Genomic DNA, 11,924 nt, shown 5'->3' on the forward strand with positions numbered 1-11,924 from the left:
TTTTCTTCAGTTCTTTCAGTTTGAGAAATGCTGAGCGTGTTCTTCCCTTTTGGTTTTCAGACTCCAGGTCTTTGCACATTTCATTAGATTAATGGGTGCAAAGGACAAGAATTAGCCCTGAAACCACTGGTAGCAATCAGTCAGGTTTCAGAATCAAGGATTTGGCTCCAGAGTGGCCAGGATATTGGTTGCATAGAAGGGGATTGAGCAAATAAGTAAATATACCAAGGATAAAAGAAGCCAATTTTGTCACTGTCAGTGAAGAGAGCTACAATTATGGAACGAGAAGGCTAAAATTTAACACTATGACGTTTGATTGGAACTGGAGGTATTGATGAGAATTCATAGTTTTAATAGATAGGAAAAGAAATAAAGATGTGCATATGTGTATAAATGTATGAATGTATGGGTATACATACATATATTTCCTGGTTTTATCCATTGAGAGGGTCTAGAAGCAATCACACCTCAGTGTCATTATAATGAGTACACTCAATACCCTGATCTCAATTTTTGAATATTATCTTCCACTAAAAGGAATCAAATCTCATTGAAGAAAAGATAGATTCCAGGCAATGGCAGAGAAGTACAATATAAATCTGAAGCATTTTATTGTACCAGTAGTAAGAAAGTGCTCAAAAGATGATGGAGCTATGTCAGGAGACAGCTTGAAGGAGCCCCCACTGGCCAAATCTGAGAATAGTATGAGGATCAGACATTGTACAAAATAGGGATCTATGACCTGTAAAGATCAATTGCAACTCTCACTTCTCTGACAGCAAACTGTGTGGAAATCAAATCAATGGAATCTGTTCAGTTCCCACTCAGGGCACATGCAGTAACTCTTCTTCTGACCCTAACCACCTGGAGATAGGTATATTAGAATAGAAGTATATTACTGCATGTTCCTTATACATGAAGCAGTATAATATTATGTTAAGGCATTTTTGTTTATACTTATGATAAGCAATAGATGCATATTGTTATTTCTAGAGCAACAAGCAAACAAAAATAAATTAAAATCAACAAAAAAAAAAAGCATGAGAATTAGCTAAAAAGCCAATTGTGAAGATAAAAGCCAAAAAAACAAACTCACTGCCATTGAGTTGATTCTGACTCATAGCGACTCCCGTTGGGTTTCTGAGGCTGTAACTCTTTACAGAAGTAGATCACTCCATCTTCCTTCTTCAGAGCAGCTGGCAGGCTTGAACCACTGACCTTCTGGTTAGCAGCCAAATGCCTCATCTACTATGTCACCAGAGCTCCTTGGTGAAGATAAAAGGGAACACTAAAAAAAATATTTTATTTATGCAAAAGAAAGCAAGAAAGGAAGTGAAAAGGAATAGAGAAGAGATAGAATATATTGAAAACAAATAACAAAAGTAGTGGACTTAAATACAACTGCATCAACAATTACATTAAATATACATGGCTTAAACACTACAATGAAAAGTTAGACAGGATAAATAGGAGGGCATAGGAAGGACTCACTAATTGAGAAATCAACTGAAGAAGAAGAGGGAACAAGCCATACAGATAAGTAGGGTAAAAGCATTCTAGAAAGAAGAAATGGCATGTTCAAGACCCTGAGGTGGGAGCATTCCCAATGTATTAGAGGAGTGATTAGGAGACTAGTGTAATTAGAGCTAAGTGAGTGAAAGGGAAAGTACCAGGAGATGAAGCCAGAGTGTCAGGTTACATAGGATTTTGAGGGCTACTGTAAGAACTTTGGGTTTTACTCTGAATGAGATGAAAGACCGTTTTTGATGGTTTTGATAAAAGAAATAACAGGAACTGAATTCTATTTTTAATCAGCTTAATTGCAGGTTTGCCCCCGGGTGGTGCAAACACACTCAGCTGCTAACTAAAAGGTTGGAAGTTTTAGTCCACCCAGAGGCAGCTCAGAAGAAAGGCCTGGTGATCTGCTTCCCAAAAAATTAGCCATTGAAAACCCTACGGAGCAGGAGCACAGTTTTATTCTGACACACATGGGGTGGTTATGAGTCAGAGTCAACTTGACAGCAACTGATAACTGGTTTGATTGAAGTATAACTTACGTATAATAAAATTTGGCATTTTAAATGTACCATTTGATAAGATTTGACAAATATATGGAGTCATGCACTGTGTTGACTCCCACGTAATCATATAATTATGGTATAAAACATTTCCATCACTTTACTCTGGTTCCTGTGTTGGGAAAGAGTGTAGAGAGGCAAAGATGGAAGCAGAGAGACCAGTTAAAAAGCCTTTGTAATAATCTTGGTAAGAGATAATCATGACTTGGTACCAGTGAAGGTGGTGAGATGTGGTCAGATTCTGACTATATTTTGAAAATAGGTGTGAAAGAAAAGAGACTCTAAAGTTTTTGGCTCAAAGTATTGGAAAGATAGAGTTGTCATTATTTGAAATGAATAAGCTTGTGCAAGAAGGTTTGGTGGTGGAAGATCGTGGATGTTCTTTGTTTAACTTTCTCAGAAATTACATTAGAAGTAAATTTCATGCAACATTTGATAATTCTGATAACAATGTCATTAATTTACTGAATAGAATGAATTAAAATACTAATGGCAAAGTATAAAGGAAAGTTTTTCAGTTAACACATGGCAAGTTTTACCTATACAGATTAATGAAACTTAAGTGATAGAAGAAACTACTTCAAAAACAATGAGGATTTTTCACAAAACAATAATTTCAATAACATTCATTCACTAAGGGAAAATTATTAGTCTATACAACCTAAGACAAAAATAATAAATATAAAAACAGATAGCAAACATATTGATAGTCTGTATGGAAAATTCTTGTCAGCCAAATAAACCCAAGTTGCCGACATAAAAATCAATCAAAAGCAATAAAGATTTAAACAAAGTCCAATTACCTCAAGTCCGTGACTTTGGGAAAACTTGTCTGCTTCTGCCCACTACAGCATTTCAGGTCCAAATGAATGCTTTCATCTGTAACAAATGTATCTTGAGGGTTAACCCCTTCAATCTAGTTTGACAAGGAGCTATGGTGGTGCAATGCCTAAGGAATTTGACTAATAACCAGAAGGTTGGCAGAAGGAAGATGGAGCAATGTATTCCGTAAAGATTTACCACCTTAAAAACCTAGCGAGGATATCTGTGGGTCAGAATTGACTTGGTGGCAGTGGGTTTGTTTGTTTGGTTTGTCTAATTTGACTGCATATGGATTGTTGAGGAGAGAATATTTCAGTGTATTCTTGTGGGTTCTAATGAGTCCTTTAACTGAGGTCTCCTCCAAAATATTTTGAGATGAAATCAAGAATCACGCAGGCCTAGAAATCTCTCACTTACAAAACATATTATGACAATCTAATGCCTAAGGCATTTGACTGCTAACCAGAAGGCTGCCGGTTCAAACCCACCAGCCACTCCTCGGAAGAAGTTTGGGCAATCTACTTCCATAGAGATATGACCTCCTCAGCAACCCAAGGAGGGGTTGCTATGAGTTGGGATCAGCTCCAGGGCAGCGGGTGAGTAAAGTCCAGGAAACTTAAGGCATGTGACCTCCAGAATGAGCAAAAGCAAAAGGAGAACAAAACATTCATTCAGTTAAGGATTGTCAAAGATACATGATTAGCAAGATAACACAGGTGTTGGAAGTCTTCACTTAATCTATTTAAAATATCTTCCCCAGGGCAAAGATGTCCTCCCTTGTTCACTTAACAATCATGAGCTACCATCTCAGAATCAGAAACAAAGGCCCAGACAAAATGGATTCCAAGCCAAACTTTGTGTCTGCCATTTTAGGTAGGCTAAGTTCTAGGGTTATGAGGTGACCTCATGTATTTTCCCCTTCTCTGATCATGAATTTCTGTAGAAATTCTTTGATCACCATAAATTAGGGTGAGTGCAGGGCAAGGTCACAATGGACTAACCATTCCCCTCCCCCCCAAAAAAAGGCTGACTCAAGGTGAAGTTGATCTTTGAGGACCTAATTTCCTCAAAATATATACTTTTCTTTATACCAAGAAGGGGGAGCTCTGGTAGCATAGTGCCTAAGGCACTTGACTGCTAACCAGAAGGCTAGCAGTTCAAACCCACCAGCCACTCCTCGAAGGGAAGGTTGGGCAATCTACTTCGGAAGTGACACCACCTCGGAAACCCAAGAATGGGTCCTTATGAGTCAGGGCTGACTCCACGGCACATAACAACAACATACCAAGAAGGGTGACATTTTGATTACAAGCATTAGGCAGGCATTTCATGCAAAATTGTCTTAACAATCAATTAAAATAATTACTAATTTACCTTAAACAATGCCCAGTCTGATTTTCTTTTTGGAGTCTGTTTCTCTAAACAGACTGAATTTTTCAAAACAGCACAATACTCAGAGCAAAATAGTTTTACTGGTTTACCTGGACCATTGTTTGACTCAAAAATGGCCGTTGGGTACTTTTTTCCAAGGCTCAAGTTTCAAAAGGACAAAAGATTACCCCAACTTCCATGAAAAACAGATCCAGAAACATTAACAATATTAGGCCAACTGGCTGAAATAACCCACAAAACCCAAACTCTAAGGTCTTTGCACCTGGGAAACAAGTTCTTTTCTTTTGATTTTTTTCTTACCTAAATTTTTTTTTAAGAGTTTGTTTTACATTCAATGTTACGCGTACATTGTTTCACTCCCCATTTACCGTGTCCAGCCCTAACCCTGTCTCCTCCCCTCTCTACTCTGTAACCCTCCCCCTGTGCCTCTCATATTTATGCACTCCTGTTTGTCCTGCATTTCCTCAATTTGAATGTTGGTCCTCTGGTGTCCTGTGGTCTATTGCTCTAAGGGACGTGTGATGGTTATTTTTGTATGTCAACTTGGCTAGGCCTGGTTGAGTGTCTGGGCAGCTGGATGTAATATTCCCCATGATGAGACTGGTAATCAACTCCATGGTGGAATCTACTGGGAGCAGTTGAGTAGCTGCCTTTGGGTATGTGGTCTGCTTCCTGTATATGAGGAGAAGCTTTGAGAAAGGTCTCTGGCCTTTGGCACGCTTGGACTCTGCTTGTAGCCGTGTTGTTGCTCGGCAGCCTGCTATGCTCTGACGACTTTGGAACTTACAGTAGACTTAAGTTAATGACCTGCCGTGTGGATTGGTAACATCGGGACTGTGCCTTTTTTACTTGTCAACCTTGGGGCTTCTCAGCTTCAATAGTCAACAGCTGTCTGAGTGAAGAAATGCCTCTAGCTCCAGTGGGCCAGGAGCTGGAGGCAGAGCTGGACCCTAAGGTTGAGGGGCTTTCACCCAGCCCCTAGAGCCTGGCACTTTGAACTTGGACTTAAAGCCTCCAAATTTAAGAATAAACTCCTTTTGTTAAGGCCATCCCATTTGTGGTATATTTCTTGTCAGAGCGGCGCTAGGTAACCAGAGCAGGATGTATTACCATAGAATATGTGGGTGCATCATCCTGGGTTGAGTGGTCTGTGTGTACATTTTGTTAACTATTGGGCTGAGAGCCAGCCCCTAGGGGTGCGTTTTATTCCAGGCACAGGATGTATTCCAGGGCCATAGTATTGGGAATATCACCAGATTTCATCTGACCAGTAATTCTGGTTATTATTGAGTTTTTAGATTTTGTTCCACATTTTAGGAAACAAGTTCTGATTGTGGACATTTTAAGTTTAGGGTGTAGGCAATTGGATATGTAAAATCTGAAATATAAGGGTCTGCTAACCAGAAGGCTGGCGGTTCAAACCCACCAGCCACTCCTTGGAAGGAAGGTTGGGCAATCTACTTCCATAGTGACACAGCCTCGGAAACCCAAGGAGGGGTTGCTATGAGTTGGGTCCGACTCAACGGCACATAACAACACCAAGGTTAAGGCCCGAGTTAAGGATATAGATTTTGGGGCATAAATCCATCAGGGAGGCGTAACATTAATGAGCTTCTAGTGACTGATACAAACTATTTTACGAAAGAGATCTGATTAATAGACACTGTCCAGAGGTGAGGCTGTCTGGATTCTTAATGACTGAAACTTCCAGAAATATTCTTAGGATATGTATTGATAAATTTCCTGGCCTCAGAGCTTTGCAGGAACAGTCTTTGGAACATGACCAGTTCTGATTCTCAAATATGCCTTTCTGACATTATCTGTTGTACACTTTACCATAAATTCCATGTGGGAAAAATGCTCACTCAGGACTTCAAAGATTATGGTGATAATGATCACTGAGTCACAGAATGAGAGCTGAGATGTTTTACAGGTCATCTCGCTCCAATCTCATACTCGCGGCATGGCTGATAAATAACCAAAGTCTGCCCCCACCCAATGAAAATGATAACAAAATTCCCAAGGTCAACTCTTCCCTTCGTGGACAACTCTGTTAGCAAGTTATTTCTTATGTGGAGTACAAACCTGCCTCACTATAATTGAATCCTCACTGATGAGTGTCTGCATTCCGTGAATGAGACACAAAGTACAAGCGTTTCAACTGGACTATAAGTTTGTTGACTTTCATCATCTTCACAGAGCATGTCAAATGGTTTAGGTTTTAAAACTTAAACCCTTGGCCTTCATGAACTTCCCAATATTTACTGTCAAGAGGCTTCCTGGACTTTTGAAGGGAAAGTAAACCAAATGGGCGTTTGTTTCTCATCAGTGAAATTAAAATACATGCAAAGGCCAGCTGAACTATTTTTGTCTGTGGGTTGTGGGTAGTTGCCAAGAATGAGCGGAGGTGTTTGCTTGTGGTTAAGACCGAAGACAGGGGTTGGTAGAGATGCTTATTGATGGAGGAGAAGGCTGGTTCATGGCAGATTCGGAACCTGGAAACATTGTTGAGATGGTCCTAGATCTACATTCAAGCTCAGACCCTCATTCCCCTCCCAGTTGCCCACTCTTATTTATGGGATCAGGACTGAGGATTTCATTCCTGTACTAACATAAAGCCATTGACTGGGCCGGATCTTCTAGTATCCTCATTTTGCTGAATGGTGCTCTCATTGTTGGTACCTGGAGCCTAAACTGCTCCCATCCCCATCCTCATTAACAGGGCTCTCGCTCTGCTTTGTTTGGATACAAATGACTGGAGGATAAAAACACCTGAGGAGGCACAAAATGCCAAAGGGATCAATTTAATCTGAGGGAGCTGGGAACTGATCCAAATTCAAAGGCTGAGTGTAGTCCAGAGAAACATCAGCTCTGGTGGTGTAGTGCCTAAGGCATTTGACTGCTAACCAGAAGGCTGGCGGTTCAAACCCACCAGCCACTCCTCAGAAAGAGGGTTGGGCAATCTACTTCCATAGTGATACCACCTTGGAAACCCAAGGAGGGATCGCTATGAGTCGGGTCCGACTCAATGGCAGTGAGTTCTAAAGAAAGTCTAGGGTCTCAGGGCCAAGACTGTGCAGCCATGTAAGATGGGATTAAATGAACATTATTAGCACTCGACGGCACATAACAACAACAAATTAGGAACAAGCCAATACGGAGTCCTGGGTTATTCTAGTAAATACTGTATTTGAGCTTTCAAGGGCCCATGTGTATGAGGGATATTCACTAGTTAGGCTTTTTTTTTTTTTTAATTGTTTCCCTTTACTTTTAGAAACTCTGATTCTGTAAGTTTGAAGGGGACCCAGAAAGCTGTCCTTCAAAAACTTCCCCAGATGATTCTGATGTGTATTTGGTAGTCATCAACTTGACATCTAAACTTCCTGTCCTCAGCTTTGGTACTGTGCTTGCCTGAACATTTCTCCAACTTGGATGGTTCCAGCAACTTGCATAGCATCCACAACTTGGTTACCTCCCTGCCTAGTCTTAGGGCTGCTGTGAGGAATAACTGACTAATGGTGAAAGAGTGCTTAGCATACTTAATAGTCACTCAATAAAAGTCAATTGCTATTCTTATTATCTCCACTTAAAATTATATGATGTGCCTGAGTTGTATGACTCATGGGGGCTATGCAATAATATCCTTTGAAGACACTAGAATTAGGCCAACCTCCTACCACTACTAATCCCCGGCATCTCTCCTCCCCCAGTTAAACTTCCTGTTTGGCCTTGTTGGGTTTTCACTTGATGCCAGCCTGACTTCTTGTGTTTGCTTTCTATTCCTTTGGCAGTATCCAGAGCAGGTGTAATCCCCTTTGTATTTGTTTAGAAATGATCTTGACCAGCTGATTGGAGTTGGCCTCCCACTCAGTGTTTTGGTGGTTTGTTTCCATTCCTTTGTGGTTGTGTTTATGATTGTGGTATAAATAGTTGAAGCAGAAATATAGTTTCTTTGGAGACAGGGGTATTCTGTAGACAGTGTGAAATTCCTTGGGCTCAGAGGTTCCCCAGAATGTAACATAATATGTCTAACTGACTCTAGCTACCTGGCCAACCTACTGGAAGAGATCCATATTTGTGCCCATTCCAGAGAAAGGTGATCCAACAGAATGCAGAAATTATTGAACAACATCATTAATATCACAGGCAAGTAAAATTTTGCTGAAGATAATTAAAAAATAGTGGCAGCCAGCAAAGAACTGCCAGAAATTCAAACAAAAGAAGAAGATGTGGAATGAATGATATCATTGCTGATGTCAGATAGATCTTGGCTGAAAGCAGAGATTACCAGAAAGATGTTTACTTGTGTTTTATTGACTCTGCAAATGCTTTTGACTATGTAGATCATAACAAATTATGGATAACACTGTGAAGAATGGGAATTCCAGAACACTTAATTATGTTGATGAGGAACCTATACATAGACCAAGAGGGTGTGTTCAAACAGAACAAGGGGACACTGCATGTTTTAAAGTCAGGAAATGTGTGAGTCAGAGTTGTATCCTTTTACCATACTTATTCAATCCATATGCTGACCAAATAATCTGAGAATCTGGGCTATATGAAGAAGAATGTGGCATCAGGATTGGAGGAAGACTCATTAACAATGTGTGATATACAGATGACAAAACCTTGCTTGCTGAAAGTGAAGAGGACTTGAAGCATTTTCTTCATAGTCTTTGATCTACAACCTTCAGTATTGGCTTTCCACCTCAGCATAAAGAAAACAAAAATCCTTCAACTGGTCCAATAAACAATATCATAGTAAATGGAGAAAATATTTAAGTTGTCAAAGATTTCATTTTACTTGGATTCACAATCAATGCCCACGGAAGCAACAGTCAAGAAATCAACGAACATATTACACTGGGCCAATCTGCTGCAAAAGGTCTCTTTAAAGTGTTAAAAAGCAAAGATGTCACCTTAAGTAAGGACTAAGGTAAGTTTGACTCAGATCATGGTATTTTCAATTGCCTTAAATGCATATGAAAGCTAGACAATGAATAAGGAAGACTAAAGAAGAATTGATGTCTTTGAATTATGGTATGGATGAAGAATATTGAATATACCATGGATTTCCTGAAGGATGAAGAAATCTGTGTTGAAATAAGTATAGCTAGAATGTTCCTTAGGCACTCTGGTGGCATAGTGCTAAGGCACTTGACTGTAACCAGAAGGCTGGTGGTTCAAACTCATCAGCCACTCCTCGGAAAGAAGATTGGGTGATCTACTTCTGTAGTGATACCACCTCAGAAACCCCAAGGAAGGGTTGCTATGAATCCAACAGCAGTGAGTTTGGTTTGGTTTTTCATTAGAATGTTCCTTAGAAGAAAGTATGGTGAGACTTTGTGTCATGTATTACTGACATGTTATCAAGAGGGACCAGTCCCTGGAGAAGGGCATCGTGCTTGGTAAAGTAGAGGGTTAGTGAAAAAGAAGAAGATAGTCAACAAGATGGATTCACATGGTAGCTGCAACAATGAGCTCAAACACAGCAACGATTGTGAGTATGGTGCAGGACCAGGCAGTGTTTTGTTCTGCTGTAATAGGGTCATGATGAATCAGAACCAACTCAATGGCACCTAATAGCAACAGCAACTTACTTTAGTAAAACTAGAGTGGATACGATTCTATTGTTATAAATAGGACTAGAGTAAATGCGGGATTCATTCATCTATTCATTCAGCCAATATTTATGAACTTTGTTAATGTGCTAGGCTCTATACTCATGCTGGGAAGAAAATGATGGCCCTGACCATTCCAGCCCAGATTCTCTTTGTCCCCTCTTCTATCACTCAAGTATACCACTACCAGATTAACCTTCATTCATTCATACTCATGGTTATTGACCACCTACTGTGTTCCAGGTGAAAAAGTTGGTAAGATACAGTTCCTATCCCCTAGGTTCACAGTTTTGTGGGAAAGTAAACTCAGAAAGAAATAACTATCCTACTTCAAGTCCTTTTTGGAATGCATGAAATACATTTATTTTTTCAGGGCTTAGTGCTAAAATAGTGCTATTAAAAAAAAAAAAAAAAAAAAACCTCACTGCCGTTGAGTCGATTCCAACTCATAGCGATCCCTTCTTGGGTTTCCGAAGCAGTATCTCTACAGAAGTAGGTTGCCCAGTCTTCCTTCAGAGGAGTGGCTGGTGGGTTTGAACTGCCAGCCTTCTGATTATCAGTCAAATGCCTTAGGCACTGCATTACCAGAGCACCTAAAATAGTGCTATGTTGTTATTGCTATGTGCTGTGGAGTCGGACCCAACTCATAGCAACCCCTCCTTGGGTTTCCGAGGCAGTATCACTGCCGAAGTAGATTGTCCAACCTTCCTTCCAAGGAGTGGCTGGTGGGTATGAACTGCCAGCCTTCTGGTTATCAGTCAAGTGCCTTAGGCACTATGCTACCAGAGCTCCTAAAATAGTGTTATAGTAGGTAAGAATTAAATTTACTATAAAGGAGTCATTCATTTAACATTTATTATATGCTTGGCATTGTGCTTGGCAATAGAGAAAAACAGCCTCTGCTTTTATGAAGTAGAGTTTAGAACTGTGGGCTTTAGAATAAGAAAAATCTGAGTTCATACTCTGTGTGGCTTTGGGCAAGTGATCTACCCTTTCTGAGCCTTACTTTCCTCATCTATAAAATGGAGGAAATGATATCTACCACACCGAATTATTGGGAGAATTAGGTGAGAGTTTTTACAAAAGAGTTTTTAGGTTTGGAGCCCTTCATTCTAATCTGCCACCTTGTATCCGAATTAGTCATATAGTGCCTGACTATTGCTCTAGACTGTAAGCTTCCCAAAGGTTGTGACTGTTTTATTCAGTTTTTTAATCTGCTATGACTACTGCTAGGAGTTCTGGTAGCGTAATGCCTAAGGCACTTGACTGCTAACCAGAACACTGGCGGTTCAAACCCACCAGCCACTCCTTGGAAGGAAGGTTGGGCAATCTACTTCCATAGTGATACTGCCTCGGCAACCCAAGGAGGGGTTCACTATGAGTCAGGTCTGACTCGACAGCACATAGCAACAACAACAACAACAACATGATACTGGTGTTGAATCGGCTTTCCCAGTTTATTGTCTGGCTTTAGAGGCTGCTGACTACAGGCCTTGACAGCTGTTGCTCCTGTCCCATGACATTGGTACCATCCACTACCCAGGGGGCGTTGGCCAGCTTGAGTTGATTCCTACCACACACAAACAATATAAAACCCCAGGCATGGAGCAGGAAGCTGTCTCTTGTTCAGCTTGCTCATACTCTCCTATGGGTTCCTGACTTGCCTCTTCAATCGCAACTTCTACCCACAACCAGGTTCTTGAACTCAGCCTGGTCCCTGACCCCTCTCTTGCTGCCCATGTTAAAACTGCCTTCTCTGCCTGCTACTGACTCCCTGCCTGACCTAATTTACCATATCCATGCTCATCTGGTTCTCTGGCTGCCTGACCGACACAACATTGTCTGCCACAGTACCTGCTAGCAACAGACACCAACTGACACCAACTGTGAAAACGGCAAGGTGGCCACATGTTCTGACCTCCTCTAATCTCATAGGAGGAAGACAGCAGTAACCCAAGGCCTATTACTGCAAGGCCAAACATGCTGCCTCCCTCCAGCCCTTTCACCA

Source organism: Orycteropus afer, unplaced genomic scaffold (assembly GCF_000298275.1).
Source record: "Orycteropus afer afer isolate SDZICR_OR568_19922 unplaced genomic scaffold, OryAfe1.0 scaffold00013, whole genome shotgun sequence".
Taxonomy (NCBI): domain Eukaryota; kingdom Metazoa; phylum Chordata; class Mammalia; order Tubulidentata; family Orycteropodidae; genus Orycteropus; species Orycteropus afer.